The following is a 12,807-nucleotide window of genomic DNA, read 5'->3' as shown; positions in this document are numbered from 1 at the left end:
ACCACAGACTCCTGGGAAAAAAAAAAAGGTCCCAGGAGCCCATGCGGCAGACCCGGAACAAGTGACCTGCCGATTAAGCCCCGCCCCTTTCCGCATCGGCTCCTCCCCTTTCCGCAATTCACTGTGGCAGGAAATTTCAAATAGAAAAAAACTAAAGAAGACAGCTGGAAGGTAAGGGGGTTACCTAACATTTAGGGAAGGGGGGATCACATAGCCCTGGGAGTGTATTTTAGGGTGGACCTCCGCTTTAAGTGCCCGGTATTGAAGTGGTTAAAAAGGAAACATAGCGGTATAACGTTCATTATGGCAGGTGGGGAGTGTTCTGATCAGTATAAGGTATATATTTACTGATCGCACTTTTGCTTTAAATTGACATCCATTACTAACAGGAACTGTATATCCCGCCCACTTCCTGCCCAGCAGTCATATTACATTTCTTTCTAGTGAAGGAAGGTTGCTGAAGACCTCCACTATTCTTAATACTGGCCTTGGAAGCATAAGTCTGTAAGTAAGCAGTCATTAGTTTGGAATTAGTTAGTATAAGTTCTACTAACACAACTACATTGTATCTGTGTGTTTGGTGGATGTTTGTGTCAGAAGGTCACTCGGCTCGGCACATTTCTGCTAGCGAGCGCCTTATCACTATTGTAGCGTGCCTCTTACTATTTCTATTTGTGATGGAATGTTAAATGCTATTGCAGATTTTTATCATTTGTGTTTTGCAGTTTTACACAAAACGTATTCTCAGTAAAGATGAGAACTATTCTCCCTTCCTCCTGAGTCTTTATTGGGAAGCTGTTAGCCGTCTGCCAAGCCTTGTACTTTGATCACATTGTGAGGACAGAACACCCCTTATATTATAACAGTAAATTCCCTGCATATCCGCTCACCCTAACAAAAGTATATTAGCAGGTAAGGGTTATACAAAATGATATAAGAGTACCGGCCATCATGATTACCATACAGACCAACTAGAAAAAAATTCTATATATTTATGCACTATAATTTGAAATAAAAAAGAGGGGGATAAGCCATAACAGAATTAAAATCTCATGATCTAAACGGACCTCTCTGGGATAACGGCTGCGAGATTGTCCCAAGTGGTTACAACTTGCAGAAAAAAAAAAAGCTTTAAACTGCAAAGCCAGATATTACCCTGTAAAGCATACCCCATACCAACGAGTGATGTATACCAGCGAGTGATGTTCTAAACTTTTCTGACGGAAAAAATGTCTAATGCTCGTCTGTGGCTATTGAACTTCCTTTTTATAGTGCGGTTGAATGTGTTGTATGTCAACTCTTTCTTGACAGTTGTAATTTGGTGTGACCGTGTGCATGCAAGACAGCTTGAGCGGAATTCCATCAGAAAAGCCTTCAGAGTTTATTCTGATGGGATAACCGGTCATGTGTACAGGGCATAAGGATTAGGGACGTTTTTGGGTAGGTTTTGTTAGTTGATTGTTGTGTTTGGAAATGTGTGGGTTACATTCTTATTCTGCTTCATTAACTCAACTATTTCTCTGAACGTAGGATTACACATTTAGCTTGGTTTGATCAGACGTCTGTTGGTGTGGCTATTTGCCATTTATGTGTGAGGAGATATACATTTTCAGCCTGACCGCAGATCATAGTATGTTCAGAATAATGGAACTCAAACCAGAGTGACCGGGTTTCATGAAACCTGTCCACCCTGTCGGAAGCCTGGGCTTGAGTGTCTTCCATTTCACAGATTTCTGACACTCGAGTCAGCCAGTCCGCTATAGAGGGCGCTCTTGTGGTTCTCCAGCGGGTCGGGATCAGCACCTTAGCAGCATTCAGCACATGCTTGGTGTGACGGATCTCAGATACCCTGCTGGGCATCTCACCAGACCTGTGTCTCCTGTCCTCCAAACCCACCCGCAGCCTGCAGATTCCCCATAACCAGCCCTTAACCCCTCAATCACCAGACAAGACACACAGGTGTTGAGGGTTAAACATGCAGAGCATAAACTGTTTATTAAATACAAAACATACACCTTGACTAGTGTATAACATATATGCATTTTGCTAACAACCTATACTCCACTTACCTCCCCATTATATAATAAATAAGACCATACCACTTATTGGAGTAAAATAGGCTGTAGCAGCCATTAATTTATTAAACAAACTGTATAAAATATCCAAAAATATATAACTTTAAATAACATAAACCATGATAAAAACAGTAACAGAACAATAACAACATCAGTTATGATGAAAACATCAGCTCCCCCTAGTGTTGGTCTTTGCAAGTACACCAATAACCCTCAGGTTATATCCAAAGATTATGACACTGCGGTCTCTCTGACGTGGGTTATTGGGCCTCAAGCCAACAGGCTGACTCAGAGACGCCCACCTACCGCAATGCCCCCATAACCAATTACCAGATAACCTCCGGTAACTGGAGTACCACCCACAGGACCCGTATTACCGACAGATCCTGACTCTTCATTCAGAACTCTCTTCCTCACCCACAAAGACCAAACACCAGCCACTGCCACGACAGTCCATGTTCAAGCCCTGAAAGAGAAAAACACAAACACACAACACAGAAAAATCACACCCCGACATATACAACCCAAGCTTAGGGAGGGGGGGTGGGGAACTTTTTTCTTGAATGCTGCCTCGTGGAGGGGGTGGGATCAGCTTCTCTGCACTGAGTACCCCACCCCCTACTCCCTTCGGCCAATCCCCCGCCCCCTATCATGCAGGGCTGACATGCACTGTTCACACAGTCATGCCAGCCCTCTGCCTACAGGGTTTTGTTAACCCCTGCGGCGCCGGGCTTTTCTTTAAACACAGTTAGGGACACTCCTCTTAGCCTTGTCATAGAGGGGGTAGGGGACAAGCAAGAACCAATGGGAACTCAACACTTGTACATTGAAACAGAAACTACAGTTTAAACACATGAAGGGATTATGATGAGCAGGCAGCCCCTCCTTACCCATCCCCTGCTGAGAGGGGGATGGGGGAGAAGGGATGTAGCATTACATTACATTATCTCAATGCCATTTTGTCCCCAGGTCTCGTAGCCCCACGCTTTGGGAATACCGCCATCTTGTATATGTCTTTATCAGCTAAAAGTACATTGTTTGTGGAATAAAAGTATATATTTAGCCCAGCCGGGCCAATAAGTTTAGGTAGCCCAGCTCACCCGGTTCTGATGAACCGGCGACCCCGGACACAAATGTCTGGAGGTGGCATCTTCTCCAGGTGGTGGGAGATGGCAAATAGCCCTCCAGATCTCACGTTCTCTGCTGGGCCATAATCTGTGGGTAGGAGGCGAGCCCCCAGCCCCCTCCAAAACACACAGTGACAGTGAGTTCTGTCACACGTGGTTAGCAAATTTTTGTAGCATTTGAGTGGGTAGGTAGAGATGTGTAGAAGGCAACAGGCAGCGTGTAATACTATTTTGGTTTCTGTTTTCAGCTTAATAAGGTCCTTGACCTGGCACCAAAAGGGGGCCAGGGGTGGGCAGTGCCACCAGATGTGTACAAGTGTACCTGTATCCTCCCCATATCTCCAGCATATGCTTGAGGTCTGAGCATTCCGGGAATGTAGTTTTTCTGGCGTGACATACCAGTCAGTGAGTAGTTTATAAGACGTTTCTTGTGTCTTAGTGCTGATAGAGCACTTGTGTGCTAGAATGCAGGTCTTTTTCCATTGATTGTCCATAATGGTCATCTTAAGTGCAGTGGGCCAATCCTTTCTAAATCTGTCTTCAGTATTGAGGTTTGCGTATTGCAGCCACGCATAGGAGACTGGGGTCACCTTTTGTTATTGTGCGCCCTCCGCACATACCTTCTCTAGATCTGTCATCTGTCTGGAAAAGATTCCCTGTCTGGTTGTACCGCCAACGTAGGTGAATAGTTAGAAGTATGTCCAGAGCGGTAAATTGGATAGGCAACTGTCTTTTTTTTAATGTCACAAATTCCTTGAGTCTCCCGTCTTGAAAACATTCTCCTGCTTGCAGGGATTTGTTGTTAGGAGGGCAGAATAGCAAATGGTTCCCAATCCCCGGTGGAATGTCTGGATTGTCTGTTAGTGGTGTTAGGGGGCTCAGTAGGGGGGTCACTGTAGGGTGTTTTGCCACTTCTAAGTAGATATTTAGTGTTGTTTCCATTAGTGGATGTTGTTTTAATGTTTGGTCTTTTTGGAGTCCCGGGTTCCATGGAGAAAAAAGTAGGGGGTAGGAGCTTAATCCATCCTCTAAGGCTACCCAGTCTTTAGGTCCCCGGTGGCAGTGCCAGTCAACTATTCTTGTTAAATGGGACACTATGTAGTATTTCCTGAAGTCAGGGAGCCCCATCCCTCCTAATTCCTTTGGTCTGGTCAGAATTGCGTACTTGATCCTAGGTTTTTTTATTTGACCAAAAGAAGGTCAGAAGTATGGTGTGTAATTTTTTTTAAAAAAACCTCTGAGGTATTTTAATCGGTAACACCCATAGGGTATAGCAGCCTGGGCAAAATTACCATTTTCAGAATGGCAGCCCTCCCAAACCATGAGAAGTAACCTGCGTTCCAAAGTTTTAAATCCTTTTCTATCATTTGAAGTAAAGGTGGGAAGTTTGCGTCATAAGTCATTGACAATTTAGGGGTCAGCCATATTCCCAGGTATTTTAGTGCCGATCCCTCCCATTTGAAGGGACAATTTTCTTGGGTTCTGGCTAGATTAGTCTCGGACAGGTTGATGTTCATGGCCTCAGATTTTGATAGGTTTATTTTGAGATTGGAGGCAAATCCATAATGGGCAAAGGATTTCATAAGATTGGGAAGTGTGATGTGTGGTTTTGTCACAAAGAATAGGAGGTCATCTGCGCATGCTGCCATCTTGTATGCCCTGTCATGTAGAGAAATGCCTTTCACCGAGTTGTCTTTATTTACCGTATAAATGAATGGTTCTAGGGAGAGAATGAACAGCAGTGGGGACAAGGGGCAGCCCTGCCTCATGCCATTCAGTATCTCTACTTTGCCTGATTAAGGTTCCATTCATTTTTATTCTTGCCGAAGGTCTTTGGTATTGTGCTGTAATCCATGCCATCATGTGAGGATTAAGTCCTATGTGATAGCAGATTGCGAACATGAAGTCCCAGGCGACTCTGTCAAAAGCCTTCTCCACCTCTGTGGATAAGAGAAGACTTTCCATGTGTCGGGATTGTGATGTTTGTGTGAGAAGGAGTGCTTTTATGATGTTGTCTTTCTCTTCCCTGCCTGTAGGATGAGCTTCGTGTTCGAGTCGAACATACGTTCAACTCGAACATCGGCTGTTCGCCCGTTCGGTGAATTTCGAACGTTATGGGCCGTTCGCACCAAATTTGTGTGGCGCTCACGCCCCACAATGCACTGCGATGGCACAGTTCATTGCTGGCTCATGATTGGCCAAGCATGCACTGTGACCCCGCATGCTTGGCCAATCACAGCGCCGACAGCGAGGAGAGCCATGATTGGCCACAGGCAGGATGCCTGTGGCCAATCATAGCTCAGGCTGTGTAGTACACACCCCACACTATATAAGGCCGTCAGCGCGGCGGCCTTGTATAGTGTGTTGGCATCTGTAGCAGTTAGTGGGTGTTCTGTGTACCTTCAACACAGTATACACCGATCGTTATCAGCCAATTTTTGAGCCACCTGCCATCTGCAGGAGTTAGTGGATGTTGTGTGTGCCTCCAGCACAATATACACTACCCAATTGCTGGTTTTCCCAACTCCCTTCAGGCCATTACCATGTCTGGAAGGCCAGCAAGGAGAGGCAGACAGGCGCGAGCCGATAAGAGGGCAAGCAGGCTCTGTGTTTAGAGACAACAGTGCTGGTCGTGGACGCGGTGCATCGTCATCATCAGCACGTGGTAGAGTCCTTCTTTTCGGCAACTGGACATGTTGAGCCGCAACATGCCAACGACTTGGTAGAGTGGATGACCAAGCCCTCTTCATCCTCCTCATCCTCTCTCACCCAGGCTCAGGGTACTAGCAAAGCAGCTGCCAACGCGTCGACTTCCCTCCTCTCAATGTCATCATCAGTAACTCCTTCCCTAGACCCACCACGTCCTCCTGAGGAGTCTCCTGAACTCTTTGAGCACAGTGTTGGGTACATGCTCCAGGAGGATGCCCAGTGTTTTGTAGGCTCTGATGATGATACTCAGCTAGAGGAAGGCAGTAGCGTGAATGCAGAGAGAGGAGATGCTCAAGAAGGACAGAAATCTGGCAGTCATGTTCCACAAGCTGCAGCATACTGCCAGGTTTGCTCCAGCAATGAAGAGGGAGGGGATGATGAGGGCACTGACTCTACATGGGTGCATGGTAGGAGAGAGGAGGAGGAGGCACATGTCCAACGAGGCAGGATGCCCTCCGGGGGCCAGCTTAGGGGCAGCACACCGACTGAATCACACCGCAGAGCTCTGCCTTTGCAGGACGCTGCCTCTGCGCGTTATTCTAAAAGTTCTTTGGTGTGAGCCTTTTTTGAGACGAGTGCATCAGATTGCACCGCTGCTATTTGCAACATATGTCTCAAGCATATCTCGCGTGGCCAAAACATCAGCCGCTTGGGCACCACATGCTTTACCAGACATATGTTGACCTGCCATGCAGCTCGTTGGCAAGCGTACCTAAAAGACCCACACCAAAGAACAAAGTGGACCTCTCCTTGCTTCTCATCAGCTGGCATCTCCAACCCCACTAGACCTTCAGTCCTCTCTGAAACCTTCTCTGAGAGGAATGAAGGTGTACAATTAGGTGTGTCACAGCCAAGTGCTTCCGGGCACTCTGCTAGCAGTACACCTACGTCCGATTATAGCAGGCAAATGTCCCTGCCCCAGCTGCTGGACCGGTGAAAGAAGTTCACTCCCAGCCATCCACATGCCCAGCGGTTGAATGCTAGCTTGGCTAAATTGCTAGCACTTCAACTGCTGCCTTTTCAGTTGGTAGACTCGACCCCCTTCCGTGAGTTTGTACAATGTGCGGTTCCTCAGTGGCAGGTCCCCCAAACGCCACTTTTTCTCATGGAAGGCAATTCCGGCTCTCTATCGGCATGTGGAAGGCAATGTCCTTGCCTCGCTGGACAGGGCAGTCAGCGGTAAGGTGCATATTACCGCTGACTCATGGTCCAGCAGGCATGGACAGGGACGTTACCTGTCTTTCACGGCCCATTGGGTCACTCTTCTGGCAGCTGGGAAGGATGCAGGACAAGGTGCAGTAGTGTTGGAGGTTGTTCCGTCACAACGCCTCCAAAATGCTACTATTGGTTGTGACACACCTCTCTCCTCCACCCCCTCCTCTTCTTCTTCCTCCATGGCCTCTTCCAGTGCTCTGTCCTCAGAACCAGCGGTGCTCCGTAGGCGTTCCAGGGGCTATGCAAGTACGCAGGCAAAACGATGCCATGCTGTGCTTGCGCTGGTTTGTTTGGGGGACAGAAGCCACACTGGAGCGGATGTTTTGTCAGCTCTGCAGGGGCAGGCCAAGAGGTGGTTGACGGCACGCCAGCTTAAGCCAGGAATGGTGGTTTGCGACAATGTCACCAACCTCCTCTCCGCCCTCCGACAGGGACAACTGACCCATGTGCCCTGTGTAGCTCACGTAGCTGGTGGTGCAGTGGTTCTTGGGCAGGTACCCGGGCTTACAGGATGTCCTGAAGCAGGCTAGGAAAGTCTGTGTGCATTTCCGCCGATCATTTAATGCCTGTGCTCGGCTGGCTGAGCTCCAAAAGGAGTTGAACCTGCCCAAGAACCGCCTTATATGTGACATGCCCACCAGATGGAACTCAACGTTGGCCATGCTGCAGCGGCTGCACACACAGCAGAGGGCCATCAATGAGTACCTGTGCGACTACGGCACCAGGACAGGGTCAGGGGAGCTTGGTTTTTTCTCACCACGCCAGTGGGGCATGATCAGGGATGCATGAACTGTCCTGTCACCTTTTGAGGAGGCCACAAGGATGGTGAGCAGTGACAGTGCATGCATCAGTGACACTGTACCTCTTGTCCACCTCTTGGAGCATACGCTGCGTGGAATAATGGACAGGGCACTTGAGACAGGAAGAGGAGGACTTCCTTGCCTCTCAAGCCCCCCTTTATCCAGACAGTGTTCCTGCTGTGCCACCCATCACACAGGAAGAGGATGAGGAGGAGGAGGAGGATGATTGTGTCAGCATGGAGGTGGAGGCTGGCACTCAGCATCAGCAGCAGCAGTCTTGTAGGGATGATTTACAGTCCCATGAAACCCGTGGACTTGTACGTGGCTGGGAGGAGGTAGCTGCGGATCATGTTGTCCTTAGTGACCCAGAGGACTCCGGACCAATTGCCTCAGCTAACCTACGCTGCATGCCCTCCCTGATCCTGCAAAGCCTGCGGAAGGATCCTCGTATTCTTCGGATCAAGCAGAGGGACCATTACTGGCTGGCCACTCTCCTTGATCCACGGTACAAGGGTAAGGTTGCCGACCTTATCTTGCCATCGCAGAGGGAGCAGAGGATGAGGCATCTCCGGGAGGCCTTGCAGAAAGGTCTGTGCAACGCATTCCCAGAGACTGGGAGGTTACAAACTCCTGGTCCTGGACAATGTGTTGCTGAGGCATCGGTCAGAAGGAGCGGTGGAGAAGGTGGCCGTCTGAACGATGCTTTCAGACAATTTTTTAGTCCGCAGCCCCAAGGTATGATCGGTTACAGCAACCATCGCCAGCGTCTGATTTACATGGTGCAGGAATACCTAGGGGCAAGGTCAGACTTGGACACCTTTCCCACCGAAAATCCTCTGGCTTACTGGGTCTTGAAGATGGATCACTGGCCAGAGCTTGCACAGTATGCAATTTAGCTACTGGCCTGTCCTGCATCCAGCATTCTTTCGGTACGCACCTTCAGTGCTGCTGGTGGCTTTGTTACCGATCACAGGGTGCGCCTGTCCACCGAATCAGTTGATCGACTGACCTTCATCAAGATGAATCAGTCTTGGATCACCCACAGCTACCAAGCACCTGAAGGTGATGTAACCAAATAATTTTTTTTGAAATATCACATCCCTTCAAGACTGCCTATGCTGAGTGACTGTCCTGTTATGTGGATTGTCTATCCTCTTCCTCCTCCGCTGATATGTTGGAAGAACATTTCTGGTTCTGGGTGATGCCATCAGCCCAATTTTTCTGCCCCTGTTTAACAGGGGCGTTTAATTAAAATTTTTGATGCAATGCTTTGCAGCAGGGCTAATTCCTGCGCTACAACTAGAGTATATGGGAGAGGTTGCAGTGTGGTGGCACCAGCACCAGTGCCTAAGGCACAATTTTTCTACCACTGTTCAACAATGGCATGTAATTACAATTCTTGATATAATCGTTCACAGCAGGGTGCTCCAGCGCCCACCAAGAGTCACTTTGAGGGCTTGCAATGTTTTGGCAAAACCAACACCTTGTTCCGCCATTTCTGCAGAGCATATAGGGCAGGCCCCTACTTTCAAACATCCAACTTACAAACATCTCCTACTTGCAAATGGAAGGAGACAACAGCAAGTGAGATGAAAAAAGACGGACAGCAAAACAAATTATACAGGGGTGATAACCCTTCCCTATGTTTTCCAAAAAGCTTAAAAATAGTTTTTTTGACTGGAGCTACAGTTGAAAATTACAAACAGATTTAACTTAACACAACAAACCTACACAGTCCCTGTCTTGTTTGCACCGCCTGTATACTGCTGTTCTGAGTATATAGGGCCTGGGGGCCACACGTATTTCCTTTTTTTAATATGGGTACGGGGTTCCCCTTAATATCCATACAAGACCCAAATGGGCTGGTAATGGCTAGGGAGGGCTACCCATGCCATTTTTCTCAATGATTTTCAACCATATTGCAGGAACCAGATATAACATTAAAACTGCAAGCAGTTTTAAATGACGTTATTTCCGTTAAATGTCATTTTGTGCAGGGACTGTTCTAAACACGGGAAACACGTGGCACTTCACAGGCATACTACAGACACCCCCCAGGCACGATATTTAAAGGAATATTTCACTTTTTTTTTCACTTTAACGTCATTAAAATCAGTGCTCCCACCAAAACTACTGTTTTTAAAACTTTTTTTTGCATTGACCCATGTCCCCTGGGGCAGGAGCCAGGTCCCCAAACCCTTTTTAGGACAGTATCTTGCATATTAGCTGTTAAAATTAGCACTTTTAATTTCGAAAGTTCGAGTCCCATAGACTTCAATGGGGTTCTAACGTTCATACGAATTTGGGGTCCGTTCGAAAGTTCTGGTGCGAACCGAACCGGGGGTGTTCGGCTCATCCCTACCTGCCTGGTATAAAGCCTACTTGTTCAGGACCTATGATGGCGTCTAGGTGCGGCCTTAGCATATTATCCAGGATTTTAGCTAGCAACTTCAGGTCCATGTTCAGTAAAGAAATAGGCCTGTAGCTGGAGCACTCTGTGGTGTCCTTGTTGGGTTTGTGAAGAACCATAATGTGTGCGGTGAGAAGGTCTGTGGGCACCGATCGAGTGTTAGCCAGAGAGTTGAAGGCTTTTTTAAATGGTTCTGTCAGTATGTTCAAAAAAGTCTTATAATGAATAGAACTGTAGCCAGGGCCGGACTGGTATACCTGGAGATTTCCCGGTAGGTCGCCTGCCTGGGGCCACTTTTAGTTGCGGCTGCATCCTCCACTCTCTCCTGCGGATCACAGCGCTGGCTAGCTCTGTGTTCAGTGGCCGATCTGTAACATGGCCCCGCTCCCTCAGACCGGCTCATGTGATAGTAGATAGAATCAACTTTCCGCCTATCACAGGTCTGAGGGGGCGGGGCCATGATACAGAGCGGCTACCAAACACAGAGCCAGCCAGCGCTGTGATCCATAGAGATGTTGCAGGTACAGCCCGCCCTGTGTGCCACAGTGCCTGGATAGGAGGATCGGCGGGGTGGGGGATGCAGGGGGCCCCCCTGTCGATTCTCCTATCCAACTTATTTTACTTTCCCCAGTTCACGTTGTGTTCCCTGCCCCCCCAGTGCTCTCCTCCACCACCACACTCTCCTGCCCCCCCCCCAGTGTTCTCCTCCACCACCACACTCTCCTACCCCCCCCACAGTTCTCTCCCCCCTGTTCTTGCTGCCCCCCCAACTCTCAAGCTCTCCCCATCCTTCTATAGCCACCATCCCAGTGCTCTCCACTCCTTCCAGTGCTCTCCCCCCTGTTCCCCCCCAGTGCTCTCCCCCCCAGTGCTCTCCCCTGCCCCCCCCAATGGTCTCCCCCCATTGCTCTCCACTCCCAGTGCTCTCTTCCCTGTTCCCCCCCAGTGCTCTCCCCCCTGTTCTTACCCCCAGTGCTCCCCCCATTGCTCTCCACTCCTCCCAGTGCTCTCCCCCAGTGCTCTCCCCCCTGTTCCCCCCAGTGCTCTCTCCCAGTTGCTCTCCACTCCTCCCAGTTCTCTCCCCTCCCCCAGTGCTCTCCCCCCTGTTCTTCCCCCCAGTGCTCTCCCCCCTGTTCTTCCCCCCAGTGCTATCCCCCTGTTCTTCCCCCCAGTGCTATCCCCCCTGTTCCCCCCAGTGCTCTCCACTCCTCCCAGTGCTATCCCACCTGTTGCTCTCCACTCCCAGTGCTCCCTGTAACGGCACCCCTAATATTACTGGGGGTTAACACCATTTACGATGTTCCCTCTCCTAGACACACATCCACTCGCTACCAATATCCACAGCTAAATGACCCTTTCCTATAGGAACCGACCCCTCTGGAAGAAGATGAGACGCACTCTGTCTCTTCTGTAGTAGGAATGCCTTTATTATTGAGAAACATTGTAACTTTATACACAATTCAAGGCACATGCTTTAACATGAACAAGGGCCCAGCTCCACCCACACATCCCAAGACTCAACACCTCATCCTGACGTCTGCTAGGCTTCAAACGATCCCACCCAATACACATCTTTTCACAAAGGGTTGGCAGCCAGTCTGTCTGGCACTTTACAATACACACAAGGACAGACTTAAATGAACAATAGAAATGCAAAACAACTTAATTCCTCACAGCAATGATACTTAACCCCCATATACAGTATACATCCAATCTATATACAATGTATATACAGCCTTGAATATGGCTATCACAGACCATATCGGGGGTTTCTTTTATTCACCCTGTGTCCAAAGTGACCCCACTGTCACACATCTCCCCTTTCGGCAGGGGACTAACAGAGGAGGGGACCCCAGACGGGTTGACTCCGCAGTTCGTCCATGGGTCCATTCTTCCAATACTGGATAACCCATCAACATTGCACTAGGAGCCCGGGAGGGCGTCGGTTTGCCGGGACAACCCATCAGCATTGCCGTTTTGCTTACCGGGTCGGTAGCTGATGGTGAAGTTGTAAGGTTGTAGGGCTAAGCTCCACCGCAGCAACCTGCCATTATCTCCAGAGACCCGGTTAAGCCAGACCAATGGGTTGTGGTCGGTGACCAGTGAAAATTCCTGTCCGTATAAGTAAGGGTTCAGCTTTTTAAGGGCCCAGACCAGGGCCAAACACTCCTTCTCCACTGCCGCATAGCTCACTTCCCGGGGTAATAGTTTTCTACTCAGGTATGCGACAGGGTGTTCTCCTCCATCCTCCCCAACTTGGCTCAGCACCGCCCCCAGTCCAAACATGGAAGCATCCGTGTGGACAAGAAAACGTTTGTTAGGTACTGGGGCGGCCAAGACAGGGGCATTTACAAGTGCTTGCTTGAGGGCTAGAAATGCGGATTCACAAGCTGGAGACCAGAGGACTTGCCTAGGTAAATTCTTTTTCGTCAGGTCAGTCAGGGGTTTGGCGATAGCACTATAATTAGGGA

General features: G+C 48.9%; 1 protein-coding gene across 6 annotated transcripts in view; it reads left to right on the top strand.

Annotated features, from left to right (window-relative positions):
• Nucleotides 1–410: 410 nt before the first annotated feature.
• The window catches only part of LOC143981458 (NACHT, LRR and PYD domains-containing protein 3-like), a 156,632-nt gene continuing 144,235 nt past the window's right edge, over nucleotides 411–12,807 (top strand). The window contains exons 1-2 of one of the 6 annotated variants that reach the window (XM_077479332.1): nucleotides 445–504; nucleotides 726–912. The gene's annotated coding sequence lies outside the window, so the exon portion shown is untranslated. Of the gene's footprint in view, nucleotides 505–725; nucleotides 913–3,587; nucleotides 3,608–12,807 lie in introns of those variants that run through there. The other 5 variants (XM_077479333.1, XM_077479328.1, XM_077479329.1 and 2 more) reach the window with 5 other exon arrangements.

This window comes from Lithobates pipiens, unplaced genomic scaffold, assembly GCF_037356315.1.
Source record: "Lithobates pipiens isolate NorthernLeopardFrog02 unplaced genomic scaffold, aLitPip1_a1.2 Scaffold_157, whole genome shotgun sequence".
Lineage (NCBI taxonomy): Eukaryota > Metazoa > Chordata > Amphibia > Anura > Ranidae > Lithobates > Lithobates pipiens.
Note: the sequence above shows the minus strand (reverse complement) of the source record. Positions and strands in the feature narration are given on the sequence as shown.